Below are 17,100 nucleotides of genomic sequence, written 5' to 3'. Positions count from 1 at the left end.
GAAGGAGAGGCTGAAAGAAACCCTCTACCTGAAGACACACTTCCACCCCAAGTCGAGCTGAAGAAACTGCCATCGAATCTGAAGTATGCTTTCCTCGGAGAGGAGAACTCATATCCAGTGATCATCAGCAGCAGCCTTACAAAGGAACAAGAGGCGAGGCTACTGACTGTACTGAGCAAGAACAAGAAAGCGATTGGATGGAGTCTTACAGATTTGGTGGGGATAAGCCCCGACGTTTGCATGCACCATATTAGGCTGGAGGAAGGAGCAAAAGCGCATTGAGATGCTCAAAGGAAGGTCAACCCTAACATGCGAGAATTAATATTGAAGGAAATCTTGAAATTGTTGTCGCTAGGGATTATCTATTCAGTGCCGGACAGTGAGTGGGTCAGCCAGATCCACATGGTTCCAAAGAAGTCGGGAATCCAAGTCGTTCAAAATGAGAACAATGCGACCAGGAAGGACCATTTCCCGCTGCCTTTCATCGACCAAATGTTGGAGAGATTGGCTGGGAAGAAGTACTTTTGCTTTCTAGATGGGTACAACGGATACTTCCAAATTTACGTGGATCCCGAAGACCAGGATAAGACCACTTTCACTTGCCCATTCGGAACCTATGCATACAGGCGCATGCCTTTCGGCCTGTGTAACGCTCCAGGTACGTTTCAACGATGTATGATGAGCATATTCTCCGATTTGATTAAGGACTGCATAGAGATATTCATGGATGACTTCACGGTCTACGGAGACTCTTTCGACTCTTGCCTTTATCATTTGGACATAGTTCTAGAAAGGTGTCAAACAAAAAGTCTGGTTTTGAATTTTGAGAAGTGTCATTTTATGGTCACTGAGGGGATTGTTCTATGATACGTGGTTTCAGAGAGAGGAATCCAGGTGGATCGAGCCAAGGTGGATGTTATATCCAAATTACCGTTCCCTTCTGATCAGAAGGGGATAAGGGGTTTTCTGGGGCACGCCGGGTTTTATCGAAGATTTATCAAGGATTTCTCCAAGATCGCCCAACCCCTTACCCGACTTCTTCAGAATGAAGTGGAGTTCATCTTTAATGAGCAATGCAAGGCCGCTTTCAACCTTCTCAAGGAAAAGCTGATATCCGCACCTATCATACGGGCTCATGACTGGGACTACCCTTTCAAAGTGATGTGCGACGCCAGCGACTATGCAGTGGGAGCCGTACTGGGTCAGAAGATCGATGGGAAGAGGTACGTAATTTTTTATGCATCTAAGACACTGAATCAAGCCCAGCAGAATTACGATACCACTGAAAAAGAGATGCTGGCAGTGGTGTATTCTTTCGAAAAGTTCCGGCCATATTTATTGGGATCCAAGGTCATCGTTTATACTGACCATGCAGCGATTAAGTATCTGATTGCCAAGAAGGAATCCAAACCCCGCTTGATCCGATGGGTCCTCTTGTTACAAGAATTTGATTGGGCAGTGGAAGATAAGAGAGGAGTTGAGAACAAGGTGGCAGACCATTTAAGTAGAGTAGTGCAAGATGGAAACAGTAAAGAGGTGCACGACAAGTTTCCAGAAGAGCATTTATGTGAGGTAATTTTTGAGGTCAGGAAGATTGACTGGGAAGAAGTGATGAATCTTACTAGCCATTACGATACAGGAAAAAGAAAATAAAAGGTAGGGCAAGAACCATGGTATGCAGACCTAGCCAACTACCTAGTGACTGGAGAGCTTCCAGAAGTACTGAGTATTACCAAGGCCCAAAGAATGAAGATCAAGAGTGAAGTAAAATACTACTTTTGGGACTACCCATATCTGTGGAGAGTGGGACCCGATCAAGTGATAAGGAGGTGCGTTCCTGACTGGGAGCAACGGGACGTTCTGATCCATTGCCACTCATTAGCATGTGGAGGACATTTCGGATTCGAGAAGACGGCAAGGAAGATTCTGGATAGCGGCTTTTATTGGCCAACCCTCAACAAGGATGCGTTCGAGTTCTGCAGAAGTTGTGAACGCTGTCAACTGACCGATGGGATATCTGCAAAAGATAAGATGCCCCAAGTTCCGGTAATTGTCTGTGAGTTATTCGACATATAGGGAATGGACTTCATGGGTCCTTTTCCTTCGTCCTATGGCAATTCGTATATCCTGGTTGCAGTGGATTACGCCTCCAAGTGGGTAGAAGCCAAGTCCACAAGCACGTGTGAAGCAAGGGAGGTGGCTAAGTTTCTAAAGAGTCACATTTTCAGCCTATTCGGAGTGCCAAGGGCGATCATATCGAATCAAGGTACACACTTCTGTAATCGCACAATTGAAGCCTTAATGAAAAAATACGGTGTGTACCACAGCCTATCAAGCCCCTACCATCCACAAGCAAATGGTCAAGCGGAGATTTCTAATCGCGAGATAAAGAAGATTCTGGAGAAGACCGTTAATCCTTCCAGGAAGGACTGGAGTATGAGGTTAGAGGATGCTCTATAGGCATATCGTACAGCCTACAAAACCCCCATAGGAATGTCCCCGTACCGAATCGTTTTTGGAAAAATGTGCCACTTACCAGTGGGAATTGAGCACCGAGCATACTGGGCAGTACAACAAGTGAATATGGATACTAAAGCCTGTGAAGAGGAAAGGAAGCTGCAGCTGCAGGAGTTAGAGGAACTCAGATTGGAGTCGTTTGATTCAACCATGTGGTACAAAGAGCGAACCAAATTGTGGCACGACAGGAATCTGATGACCAAAGATCTTCATGTTGGGCAGAAAGTACTACTCTTCCGGTCGAGGTTGAAGCTCATCCCTGGAAAACTCAAGTCGAAATGGACAGGGCCTTATGTCATCACCGCACTCCGTTCTAATGGAGCAGTGGAGAGTTCAGGGAGTCTTCCTAACTCTGAACCCTTTATTATGAATGGGCATAGGCTGAAGGTATTTAGGGCCAATAGTGATGTGGCTGTAGTGGATGAAATCCCACTGCAACCACATACTCAGGTTTCATACTGACCGGTAGGATGGGGATTGGAATTCCACTGGGCTAGCTCCTTTTAGCGTAATGTGCATATGCTGGCAAAGTAGAATTCTAATTTTCCTAAGGAAGATGTAAATATGGTACATATTTGGTAGTTAATTAATTTGAACCTTTGCATGCTAGTTAGTTTTAAGAAAAACCAAAAATATTTTTCGGACCTCAAATATTAATTGGGAGTACGTACTGACCATCAGAATACCATTTTGGTGAAACTCCTATTTTATTTAAGTGTCCTTTTTACTTTATTTCTAATCTAGGGAAATATAGGGGGAAATCATTAAGGGACGAATTTGAATTTGTGGACTTTCTGCAGCTTTTGCAGGGTGGCAGCGGTTGGAAGGGGCGCTTGAGCAGAGAGAGTGGACACGCCGACCAATTAGGAGTCGGTATTCTCAACCGCCTCTCCCTCGAAACGACGAGTTTTGGAACCGCCTATAACCGGTTGCAAACCCACAACTGCCCTATTCCAACCCATAACCAGCCGTCTCCCCAATTTTTCACTTCACAATTTCACTTTGCAAATTTTTCTCTCTGCAAAATTTCCACCGTCACTCCACAAACACCAACCCCCACTTTATACCCAGAATTTCACAGATCTAAGCCATGGGAAGGAAGGCATTCGCAACAAAAATCAAACCCACTTCAACCCGCAGGGAAGAAAATCCAGAATCACCACCACCGCGGGAAGAACGGCCGCCGAGCCCACAACCGCAACCGCAACCATCGGAGCCGGCTCCTCAAGCGCCAACAATGGTCTCCTTGGAAGCAATGGCGGCGTTTCTTCGACAGCAGGACCCCAATAGGGATTGGTCGGCGGCACTGGCCGGTTTGGGTCAAACCGGGGGACAAGAGAGAGTAATCGGAGAAAATCCATCGGAACCGATTGTGCCATCTACAACAACACTCCCCACCCCCATTGCGACTTCCTCTGGAATTCCACCAGAAAGAGAAGCTCCATCGACTACCCCACCACCTAAGTCCTCGGAACCCTCAGAAACTCAACAACACAGTGATTCAATGGAGATTGACCCCATTTCAGCTTTACGATTCCAACTCGGAAAAACGTGAAGCGAGGAAAGGTCAGGAACAGGGGAGCCTACAGGGAGCAGTTGAGTCAGAGAAAACGCTGACGGCGGGAGTCGTTCCCCAAAAAGTGGCGAGGGAGGAGATAGATCTGAACGAATCAGCCAAGAAGCAGGGCCTAATGACCGATGAGGAATTTGAGGCTATTTTAGATGATGTCAATCGGATGGAAGATGACACTGCCGTGGTGGCTGAGGGGCTAGACCTCGCATCACGAGCAGTAGGAGAGAGTGAAGAAGCCGAAGACGGAAAGCCAAGCTAGGGAAGAAGAGATTATGCCGGAATCACCCCAGCCAGAAGCAGAGAGGGGTGATACATCTATTGAAGCACAGGAAACGAAATCAAAAGAAACAGAAGCAAGATCAGAAGTACCCAACCCAGTGGCACCTCCGTTGACAAAACCGAAGGCCGTCAAGAGGAAGTTGGTGTTGAAGGGCGAACCTAAGGCTAGACAGCCAAAGCCACAAAGGGTATCTCAACGATGCTTAGGGAAGTGGGCAGCTAGTAAGGCGAAGCCGAACACAGAGGCAGATCCCGTGGAGATCTTGAGTGAAGAAGAGAGGACCACTCCCACAAAACCTGGGGATGAGTCTTTACCTGTTATTGACCTAGAGGATACTGCAATGGAAACCGAAGCGGTCTCTCCAACACTGAGTGGCCAAGGTGAAGAGGCTGACGGGATGGCTGAGGGTCTGAACCTCGCATCCAGGTCAGTAGGCCACAAGGAGACCAGTCCTACTGCCCAGGATCAATTTTCAACACAAGCTGAGAAGGAACCCGAAGAAAAGAAAGACGAGGATGATGGAGAAGGAGCTAGATACCGTGAAGAGAGAAAACGGAAGGGGAAGGCCCCTATGAAGAAGAAGCCCAGCAACAAGAAGCCACGTACAGTGAACACTGGTATAGTCATTACTGAGTCAGTTCAGCGAGCCCAGGAATACCGGAGGGAACAGAGTGATAGCGAATACGATGTCAGTGAAGAGTCAGAATCGGACATCGATATTTCCCTAGAGAACGAGGAGTACAGTGAGCAACAGCTTCCGCACGATCATCGGGAGCTAGTACATCCCCCGGTAGAGAGACTGAGGTACCAGCGCTGGACAGTGGACCTTACTGATGGTCTGGTGGAGGAAATGAAGCTTTTCGACTCGAAGGAGCTACTAAAAGTTTTTGATAGCAAGGATGAAGGGAGTAAGCAAGTGAAGAGCGGAAATGTACTTCATATTCCTTCTTTAGATGAGTTGGGTGCCCGCGAGCAGTTTCTCTCTTATTTGCACGCGTTAGGATTCAAATGGTTGTTGGAGAATGGAGATCCGAGTGTCCCGGTTAGATTAGCGAAGGAGTTTTTCACGACCTTTAGGTTTAAGGTCACCACTGATCTAGATATGGAATGTATCAGTTTTAGGATGTTTGGCGGAGAGATACAGATGAATCTGATTGAGTGGACCGTGCGTCTGGGAATGTGCAGTTTGGAGGAGGCCATAGGGCCTGAGTGGAGAAGTAGGGAGCGGGGAATTCCCCGCAAACATGTGGAATTTGAGCCCCAGGCGGCATGGGAGGTGTTAACTCACCCAGCCTCTGGAGAATTTGCATCCACTCTCTCTCGCTCAATCCATTTCAATAACCTAATCCTACGCCTAGTCCAGCTTTACTTGGACTTCAATTTGTTGGGGCAGTCAAACTCCGCTGTTAGGACATCGATGACAGAGTTATACCTTCTCTGGTGCGCCAAGCACGGAAGGAAGTTACATCTGGGTTTTTGGACCGCCTACCAATGCCATCTAATTGCCACCCACCCAGCGAGAAACCTTACTCTCTGCCATATCTTGGGAGTGTTCGTCAGAAACAACATCATCATCACGGAGGCCGAAGACTTATCCGACCAGATCATGGTGGATCCTCCTAGTCTCTTTGATACACCTTTGTTCGTCCGAACTAACACCGTTTACATGAGGCAGGGCGTACCACGTTTCTACGCAATGGGAGAAGAAGCTATACCGACTGGGAGATCTGCAGCACATCCGGGAAGACAAGATCAGGAGCAGAGACAGGAAAGGCTAGAGAAGGCAGTGGAAGAGTTGGTGGAAGAGAATCGAAGAGCAAGAGCGGAGTTAAGCCGTTTGGCAACTGTGATGGAAGGAATCTTGAAAGAGTTGGGAACCGGGAAGTTGGTCCATGAATCTGGACCGAGTGGCCATGGAGGCCGAACTAATGAACCACGAGTATCAGAGGAGGTATTAACCGAGATGAAAGAAGCATAGCAGAAAGAAGAGGCGGAACAAGAGGAAGGAGATGCCGAAGAGTCGGCAGAATCTGGGAACAAGCAGTCCGAGAATGAGGAGGAGCAACCGGAAGAACCACCTGCACCACAACCTGCCCCGCGAAGGAGCAGGAGGAACAAGTGACCACTACCCCGCCTGACTAGTTAGTTTTCTTTTTATTTTCAGTTTTTAGTTTTTCATATTTTAATTGTGTTTTGTTTTTTTAGGTAGTATAATCTGTGTAGTACGTGCGCAAACCCCTTTCATAACACTTAGCCTACGCAATAGTCTAAGTGTGAGAAGTAAAGGGTTTGCTATTTTTGGCGCATGTGTTTGTGTTTTTTTTTCTGTTTTCCTTTCTTGTATGCAGGTCAACTCACACTTAGCCTATTTATAGTCTAAGTGTGAGGAGTTTGTTGTATATACATGTTTTGTTTTGTTGGTTTCTGTTTAGATTTTTAAACTCTCCCACTAAGCCTATTATATAGTCTAAGTGTGAGAAGCTTTTAGTATAAGTATGTTTTGTTGAGTTTTGGTATTTCTGTGCGTCAACCATACTGGCCATTACCTTTTTCCACTTCACAGCCCCATCTGAGGACAGACATTGTGAAGTGGGAGGGGGAATGCACTGGCCAGTATGACATTTGTACATATGTGTTATCCGTGTTTAAGTGTTTGCGTAGTGTCTAGGTCTAGTTTTTATTTGATTAGGCTTAAAACTCAACTGTCTTGAGTTGACGGTGAGGGGAATTGAGGGAGATAAGACATGCTGGAAAATGGAAACCACCCTCCTTAGTATCTCCTAGTCAGTATGGATGATGCGAGTATGAGAGAAAAGCCCACACTTAGAGCCACCCTCTTTAAATGTGAGTTAAAAGCCTAAAGTGGAACCACTTTCCACTAATTCAGAAAAGAAAAGAGTGGCTGCCACAAGGTGCCTAGGGTGAAGTGACTGCGTGTAGCAACACTGAAGGCAGTAGGAAACCCCCCCCCCCAAAAAAACACAAAAACCACCTTTAGAACCCATTTTCTTAACTCTTTATACCCAGATATACACCCCTAGCCACTGGGATTGTGTGTGCAAGGCATAAGACGATTGGATCTTACTGGCCATAAAGGTGTATAAGAAGGCAGGAACCAGCTGGGCAAGAAAAAAAGGGTCCAAAAAAGAAGAGAGAAAAAGGGGGGGGGGAAAGAAAAAAAAAGAGAGAAAAGATGAAGGAAAATGGTCAGAAAAACTTGGCCACAAAAAAAATGAAGAAGGCATAAGGGTGGCGAAGCCACAAGAAGCTACTGACCAGTTGGAGATCAAAGCTAGAAGCGCCAGCCAAGAGAAGCAACAACCAAGAGCCCAAATGCACACAGTTCCCCCACCTCAATAAAGTAGAAATTTTGAACCTAGAGCTTTAGGAACATCCACCCCAAAACATTACAAACCAATAGCCCCGTTACAAACCTTTAAACCCTTCAGTAGCTGCACGTGAGATCTAAGTCCGAAGCAATCGTGGTTGAGCATATTGAGAGAATGCAGTCCTAACATTCCTGGTGAGGTATGAGTGACTGAGTGAACCTAGTGTTTGGCCGAGAGTTTGGGCGATCTTGACGAGCGGATATACTGACTGGGAGAGAAAAGGGGGGCGGCGGAAGTTCAAGGCTGTCTAAGGCCGGATTGCACCTGATCCCGAGGGGAGGGATGGTTGAAAATATAGCCCAATTACTGTGTCAATGTGTCTAAGTGTTTTAGTTTTCTTTTATGTGTTTGTCTTTGTTATGTGTTTTTCTTTGCGTCATAGTTAGAGTCTAGGGTAGGATAGAGTCGGTCAGATGAGTAACCAGGCTAGAATTCGACTTACTTCTTTTTGTTTATTCTTCACGCTTGAGGACAAGCATGTGGTAAGTGTGAGCAGTTTAATAAGTCGTATTCTAGGCCTTGGTTACTGGTCAGTATAATGTGCATAATTGGTATATATACTGCAAAACAGTTGCTAACGTGTGCAGGGAAGTGCTCTAGCCAGTAGGCAAAGTTTCGGATACTTCAGGCGAAAAGGGCGTCAGGATGTTGTTATCCTGACCAGTATGCATGCCAAAAAGGCTCGAGATGGAGAAGAAGGATAGCTGGTAAAATCAGCCGCAAGCAAGGGTGCAAAAGAGTCATTTCATGTTAGAAGTCTACCCTAAAAATCAAGAGAGGCCTCCCTATAAAAGGAAGCCACTTGGAGAGAAAATGAGGAATGAATTTAGTTAACTCCTATGCTTAGTTAGCAATTTCTCTTCGGTAGATCCCTCCTTCAGCATTATCCGTAATTCTCATTCCTCGCCACAGCCATGGTCACTTGAACATCATCAGTTCGCCGGAGTTCCATTCTCTCGTTCCAGTCAGCACGATCGTAGTTAGCAGTTCCATCGCCCGGAGTGGCAAAAACAATCTTTATTTGCTTTCTAGTTAATCTTGTTTGTTTTCTCTACGTTGGATCTTTCGCATTTCCAGTATTTTGCTTATTTTGAAGTCTTGGTTGTGATCCAAACGTTTTCTAAATGCTATGAAGTTGTTTTCCAGCATCGGTTCATGTTTGTTTTCGCTTCTTTCTGCCTAGATAGCTTAGATCTAGCTGTTACGGTAATTTCCAGTGTGGAATCGCATGTTTTAACTTCTGTAGTTAATCTCTCTGAGTTTGCAAGTCTAGATAGCTGTTAGATTTTAGATCTGAATTAATTAAGTGTGAAAACCCAGTTTACGTGATTTCTGCCACCCTGCATGTTGACCAGTAAACATAATTGCAGTTTCAGTGTTCGATCTTTTGATTCGAAGTTTTAATTGTAGATCTGAGCTGTGAAATTTGTTAATCTGTGTTTCTCGTTCATGAAATCTGAGATTGTTGATCTGAGTTTATTCATGTTGAAGAAGATAACATCCACATCCAAGTTTGGGACCACTTTTACTTTTTAGTTACTTTTGCTTTTGTCCTTTACTTTTTCTACCTTTTCAGCTGGTACCCTACAGATCTGTCAGTCTAGTCACCTAACTACCTCTTTTCCTCTGATATTCTGTTTAACCTTTTATAGTAAACTAGTACTTTCCATATACTTCCTGAAAACCATGTTCCCCACTTTCCACGTACACACCCGCCTGTCCAACACCTTTCCCACCTCCTAGTCAGTAGAGTACCACCTTAAATTCCAGTCTAGATAAGTCTCAACCCAAAGCGTGGTAGCTAACCAAACCTTTCCAGAATATCACCACAATTCCCAAAACGCATTCATCTCTGTGGGATTCGACCCCTACCTTCACTATACTACCCAGTAGAAGAGGGTTGAGGAATTATTGATACCAGGTTCAGGTTTAGCAGGGACTTCCATACTGATCAGTAAGATACACCCTTTGCTTGAAACCACACCTGCACAAACCTGCTCTTTCAGCACTCCACTCGGTTCTCCAATCTTCGACTCGTTCATACGGATTACATGGAAATCCACCGGATATCTGTCAGCTAGTTGAATGACTACCTTCGTATCCACCAATTGGACGCCAGTTAGTCTTTTGTACACCGAAAAAGGCAGTACATTAATGAAAGCCCCTAGGTCACACATAGCATGTTCAATGTTCACGTCCCTAATGACAATCGGCAGAGTAAACATCCCAGGGTCAGTCCTTTTTGAAGGAAGTCTCTTCTTCTGAATAACAGCGGATACACTTTCGCCAATCACTATTTTCCCATTAGTTTTCGCCTTCCCGGCTATGAAATCGTTTATGAATCTACTAAACGGGGCAATTTCAATGCCTGCAAGAATGGTAGGATGATCTCCAGCTTCCCAAAAATTTTCATAAAATCGGTGGGATCCTCCTTCTGCCTCTTAAGTTCACCCCGATATGGGTAGGGTTTGGTTCGCTTGACAGCACTGCTTTAACCTTCATATTGGGCTTCATCCTCATGCCTTCTTTCTTCCTCTCACAACTATTTCGGCTCTTCACTAGGAGGCACTGGGTGAGCCAACTGAGGCTCACCTCGTCCAATGGGGCCTCTGTTCCAGCCTGCCCTTAGGTTAATTCCTCACTTTCTTCATTTGTTCTCCTCATGGGTTCGACAAATCTCCAATCAGCAAATCTCCAATCAGCTCTTCTGTGCCCTTGGATTGCTTGGCTGTCGGCTGGCTTGAGAAATATTAGGCAAAGAGAAGGTCTAGATGAAGGATTAGGGTTGGAGGAGGAGACTTGGGGCTCCCCCAATTTTGAAGGCTATGAATTGGATAATTTTATGAATGAGGTTATGGGGTATCTATAGGCTTGAAAAAGGTTTAAACATGGTAAAAGGTGTCCTCCAAGTAATAGGAAAGATGGAATTTTCGTGCCTCATAGGTTAAGGAAAAGATTTGGCTTAACAAGGTAATAGTTTCTTTCCTTCCTTAAATTCCCGTCATCACTTGACAGCATTGCGCAATCTTCGTAGAATGGCCATAACTTTCTCTACACAACTCCGATTCAGAAGATCTTGGTACCGACCCGAAGCTCTTTCAAAGATGAAGACAATAGTATGTATCATGCCCTGATAAGACTTCAGAATCGCCGGAAAATTAAGTTTAAACACAGGCTGTCGTGCACGACCGGGCCAAGCAGGCCGCTGGACAGCTCCAGAACTCTCTGGAATGGTTGCGGCCACCACTACATTGGGTCCAGCGAGCAGCTGGGTTGCGCTTCAGTTCCAGTTTCCAGAATTTGACGTTTTTTTGCTCTTTTTTAGCCCTATTTTGCACATTTCTAAACACACCAGAATGGATAAAATATACAAAATATGGACATGAAATGTGATTTTGACATTAAAAATGGACCAAATAATGGCCTTAAAACAGTACAATATCCGAGCGTATCAGTTACCATGGCAACCTGTTACACAAGATTTACTCTTTGAAAGGTGGTCATATCATTCACTCACCAACAAATGATGAAGTAGATAATGATGCTCTAGAGAATAGTGCACAAATGGACCGCCCCAGGAGTAGTGCCTACATGTAACGCCCCACGAGCAGTGAACATATAGACCCTCCCAGGAGTAGTGTACAACTGGATTGCCCCAGTAGTAGTGCACATATGTCACGTCCCGACAAGGAACGTTCCAGGCCAAGTTTCACTTGGAAATTTATGGACTTGGTCCCACTTAGAAGGTCTAGATGTGACAACAGAGGAAAGAGCCCGAGTAAATATACACCATCATCGCTTAGGTACACTATTATTATAAAATTGTATCGTAATATTTGGTGAGTATTGTGTTGGATTTTTTGTGTATTGTGTTTGTATTTGGTTTATATGTTTTTATTACAAGTGGTTTAATCAATAAATAGGGTAAACTCTGCCGAAATGTTTTAAAAATAACTTTTAAGCACAAGTCTCAAACACAGGTAAAATTTTTAACACAAGTCTTAAACACAAGTCAAGTCCAAAACACACGTCAAGTCTTAAACACAAGTCCAAACATGACTCCACAACACGTCCTGTAGTGCAATTTCTTCTATTGTGGTCAGTCTCTGCACAAATGCGGCATCGACGTATAACTCTTGGCTCATCAGCTTTGCGCACATCCATTAGGTTGCGTATCTTGGCTCTTTTGTACCGACCAAGAGAATGAGGAACTAGTTGTGCTGGCAAACATTCCAATGTCCATTCAGGTTCATACCAATTATCTTGGTGTCTCAATAGGCAAAACGTACATGTATATTATTGCAACCATAAGACATGATAATAATAAAAGAATAAAAATTATCTACAATAATATGCATGCATACTTGTGCTCCCAAATAGATGTAGTGTATCGGGTATCAACATGACTAAACATGTCATCACTGTACTCTCCCATCATCGCAACACCGTGCGAGCAAGGCATCCTCCAGGTCTGCCAATTTCCACTTGTGCATATCTTATCACGATGACCTACTATATGTACATTATAGCCTTTACCAAGACCTCTATGATAGGTTAGCGCCTCATAAATTCCAATTAATTGTTGGGATTTGGTGCCCCTTGCACAGCGGAAGACTTGTACATAACAAATAAATCAGATAAGGATATATTTGACCCATTATGTGATTAATCAATTCACATGTTAAACATATAATTGCATGCTTGAACGCAAATAATTCATGCTTAAAGAAAGTAAATCCTAAACATGAATACTACGATTTAGAGTCACCGATTTGATTCTCCAAAGAATCGTCGATTGCTTGCACCTTCTCCACGTGATGATCTTCAATAACAGACCACAGATCTTCTGACTGGTTCCCGAACTGTATTCCGATATCAGGGTGGGTTGATCTTATCAAAATACTAGGACTCGAATAAAGAAGGCATAACTTTCTCACGGAGGAGAATATTTGAAAAAATCGTCCTTCACTCTCTCTTGGGAATGCACATGATTTTCATCTTCAAATTAAATCTTAATTTTGTCTCCTTTATTCCCCTATTTATATTAAGTTTCATATTAGGCCCAGACAGGGATCTATGGAAGGTTTTGGATATGGCCTCCCCCAATTAGCTTTTTACTAATTAAATTGAACTCACAATTTAATACAAGCTTATATTGGAATATTACGAGCAGCCACTACAGAAGTAATATTGCACTGTCCATCCAAATCCGAAGTTGTAAGTAATCCGGGCTTCCGTTTTGTTTGTTGTTTATTTCCCGCGCTTAAGATAGAAATGTCCATTAATTAATTAGTGTCTGCTATAGACTTAATTAATTAACATCTTTTTAATTCCAACAGTGGACTTAGTAAGAAACACTTATTTATTATTCATGGAATAATTAAATTGCAAATGGCCAGTTTCCGAATAATAAAAACTTATTCAAGCTCCTATTAGGGACATTATCAAACCAGACTCACCAGACGCTTGATTCAACATAATAGCAATCCTAGCACAGCTAGATATTAATTACCACTACCCAATTTATCAGGATTATTAGTTACATATTTAAATGTTTGTAAAACATCTTATAAATGCACAAGCAAAGACAATGTAATAATATTAGTGATTCTATTCGTGTGAAACTGCTCGAATAATACTGAATCGGGTTAAAAGTGGATTATAGAGTTTTTCATATACAAGTAAGATTCTATTCGTGCTCGAAACATGCTATTAAGTATACCAAACCTAACATTAATATGCTTGCACCTCGTAAGTTCTAAGCCTACAATGTCAAAGGCGTCAGACATTGTTTAGCTACAGTCGCTCAGTTAAAAAACTAGTTGATGGTCCTCTAGAATGTAATATCAACAATAACTCTAATTGACGGTTCCCTCAACTGATAAAACCGATTTTGCTACTTAGAACGCCTCTATAGCTGCTCCAAATCCCCAAAATACGTAGCACAACACCTTTTTTATTACATTGACTCAATATATGGTCATGCAACCACTCAACAATTATCCCAAGATTTTAGGTCTGCAACTTAGTCAGGTAGCTTGCGAGTTGTCTAAATTACCCCTCCTACCCGCCATATACAAGCTCAACAGCTTTTTTGCCAGCATACCGTGTTCTTGTAATTGATCTTCACATGAAATTCATCACTAACATATGTAACTATTGCAGAAGACTTGAATTCAACATCGTTTTCGATTTGATTCCGAATACAGAGAGAAATCATGGATGATGTAAGATTAGCATGTTCTCTTGAATTGTGATCTCCCATACAACAAGGAGGCTAAGGGAACCAAAATGTATCTACACCGTGACAAGCATGGACGAGAAGTTGACATACTACGATTCGACGAAATGCGAAAACAAACATAATACGTGAACCATTTAACCTAACCTTAGGAAGAAAATTTTATTCTTAACGTGACACTACTTCAGTAACTCTATCTTATTAATATCCATCCTTGCATGCATCGCATACTGAACAACCTTTTTGAGCCATGTATCTATACTGTTTATTTTCTATCCCTGAGTTGACGTTGAGCTTCCCTTTTATGTAGTTGGTTAGCCAATATTTTTCCCAAATGCGAGGCCGATATGCAAAGAACAAGAAACGATCCATCGAGAGGTATCGAGAGTTCGAGTGGGATGGGGAGTCCACCTAGATGATTTATGTCTCTAGTTTCATTAACCTTTGGATGAACGCATATGCATTTGGGGGAGTCCCCATGACAAGACTCGTTTCATGCATGTGTTTTGTGTTAAACTACGCCCAATTCTGTATTTTAACATGCAATTGTTAGCCTAGTGTGTGCAAAGGTCCGCCATATTCAGAGAATGAACTGATCAGTTGAGCGGACAAGCAAATCAAGGAAGAGGAGTTGTTTTGCTGCATGAACGGATCAAGACAGAGCAATTGGTAGCAACGGGAGCACCCGATTAGGAGATGGAGCGAAACACAAGAAAGATCCCCTTATGCAACGACAAGACAGACTTTTCAGAGGATAGTTACCCTAGGGATCAAGACCTCACGCCTTCCTATAAATGAAAATAGAGAAGGAGGAAGGACGCATCACTCAATAGACTTCAGCTCTCTCCTAGGGTTGAAATGAGGGCTCCCAACATTCAAAACCCCTGATCTCCGCCACACACACTTTGTTCTTTAGCTTAGTTTCAGCTTTAGTAGGGTTGGGTGTTGGTTTTCACACTTTCATTCTGGTGATGTAATTCCGTTCCGAGAAGGAACAATTAAACAATCTGTTACTTTGTGCTTGCTACGTTTGGTCTTATGTTTTCCTTGTTGTTATTAGCTCTAGCATTTTTTGCGAAGTAAATGTGATGAATGATTTCCGTTTACCTTGGACTGTTATATTTCCATGCATGAGTTCTCTGATTCATCTTTGATTTTCGTTTTACGATGCATCTGTCAACTAAGTTTCTTGATATTGTTAAAATTGTTGGGTCTGAGTTGTTAACTCACGATTTCTGCTTGGTTGCGAGGAAATGTTGAATCGAATGAACTAGGATGTTTAGATCTGGTACATTGGAGTACAGTATAGTAGATCTGAGTTTGTTTACGTCGATTGAAGATGTGATCATGTCTGATTTAGCTTTCGTAGTTGTAGATCTGATTGTCGATTTAAGATTTCTGCATGATTATGAGTAGGCCAGTTTATCTACGTGAGTAGTCGTCTTCTTTTTGTTTTAATTCAGAGTCATGCATTAGTTTTGTAGGTAGTTTCTTGTGCAAGTTCGTTATGGTTGAAATCTCTGCAGATCTGATTTACTATGTTTCTAATTTTGGTTCTATAAGGAAGATGAGTTTGTTAGTAAAGTCTTACTTTATCGTACGTCTTGCAGAGTGATAAGGCTAATTTCATGCATGGGTCTAGGGACTTAATTCGTGATTTTATTGGGGCTAACGCACGTTTTAAGCCAGGTGTGTGAAGGAATTCGCCAGATCCAGGAAAGAAGACCAAAAAATCACAGGGTCGAGGAAATGGCCATTTAGTGAACGATTATGAAGAGAATTGCTCGACGGAGGAAGCTCTAGAGTTGAAGGGTAGAATAGGGATTTCTACGAAGACTCGAGGGCTATGTCCGCATCTATAAAAGGGCAGAAGCATGCAAGCTGGAGGGATCTTCTCGGTGGAGACCTCACCACAACCTGTTGCTTAGTTCATTTTTCCAAACACACACTTGGTACTAATTTGCGGAGATTTCAGTTCACACGTCCGGGGTTTCATCTTAGCTTTCGATAGTGTGTAACACCGCTCTTATTTGGGGCGAAGAAACAATTTCTCTTTCGCTTTCCGGATTTTACTTACTCTGCCGAGCTTCGTTGTTCGAAGCTCGGTTCGCTGTTTTTACCGAAGAATCTCTGGTTTTAATGCAAGTTTGATTTTCTGTTATGGCAATTGTGTTGATTTCTAGTTTGATTGTTTCGTTGTTGAGATTTTGGTGTTTTAAATTGTCTGAGTTGGATGCGTTTCGCAGCTGTTTTTGAGTCATTGCAGGTTAATGGTCAGATCTGGGAGATTGGAGTTGGATTGTAGAGGAATCCGTGTTTGATCTGCTGAATTTGTTTGTTGTTGAGTTCGGATGTCTTGGATCCGGAGTGGATCAAGTATTCTGGCGTGAATCTGAAGTAGTTTCGATCTGATTTTTATGCCTAGTTTACGTGTTTTTCTTTCATTCCGTCTAGTGTACGCAGATCTGATGTGTTTCCATTTTGTGGCAAGTTTCCGACGAGCAAATTTCTATATTCTGTTCGAATCTCGCTTTGTGTTCTGTTTTGTTCATCTGCAAGTTTAATCCAGCTGAGAGGATGCATTGTGCTACGAGCTAGCGTCAAAGTTTGTTGTCTGCAGTCCTTTCTGTACTTGCCACTTTTTGAATGATGGTCCCCACTTTCAGTTATATTCTGTTTAGCTAGATTAGGTAGTTGTTTACACTGTCCAGGAAGTGGTTATGTTTCTTGCTGTCGAAGTCTGAATTTACAAGTTAACATGTCCTAGGTCTAGCATTTACATTTCCTGCCTAGGTCTAGAGTTAGTTTAAAATTCTCAACCCTTTTGCGTGGCAGCAACCATTTGTTTGTCCAAAGCCTCTGAGCACTACTTTGCGAGTCCATCTCTGTGGGATCGACCCCACTTCCCTATACTAATTCATAGTATTCGGGTTGAGGGATTTATATTATTTTTTGAAAGGGGAGTTGAGAGTGTCCAACGACTAAAGCACTGTATGTTCTCTTGAGTTCCTGGACCCTGTGCTCCAGTGGACTTAAGAAGCATGGTGTCTTGACCGAGCGCTTGCATTTATCAATTTCTGTGCCTACGTACGAAAGAGCG

This window comes from Salvia splendens, chromosome 10 (genome assembly GCF_004379255.2).
Source record: "Salvia splendens isolate huo1 chromosome 10, SspV2, whole genome shotgun sequence".
In the NCBI taxonomy this organism is placed as follows: domain Eukaryota; kingdom Viridiplantae; phylum Streptophyta; class Magnoliopsida; order Lamiales; family Lamiaceae; genus Salvia; species Salvia splendens.
The sequence above is the reverse complement of the archived record's forward strand: the minus strand, read 5'-3'. Positions refer to the sequence as shown.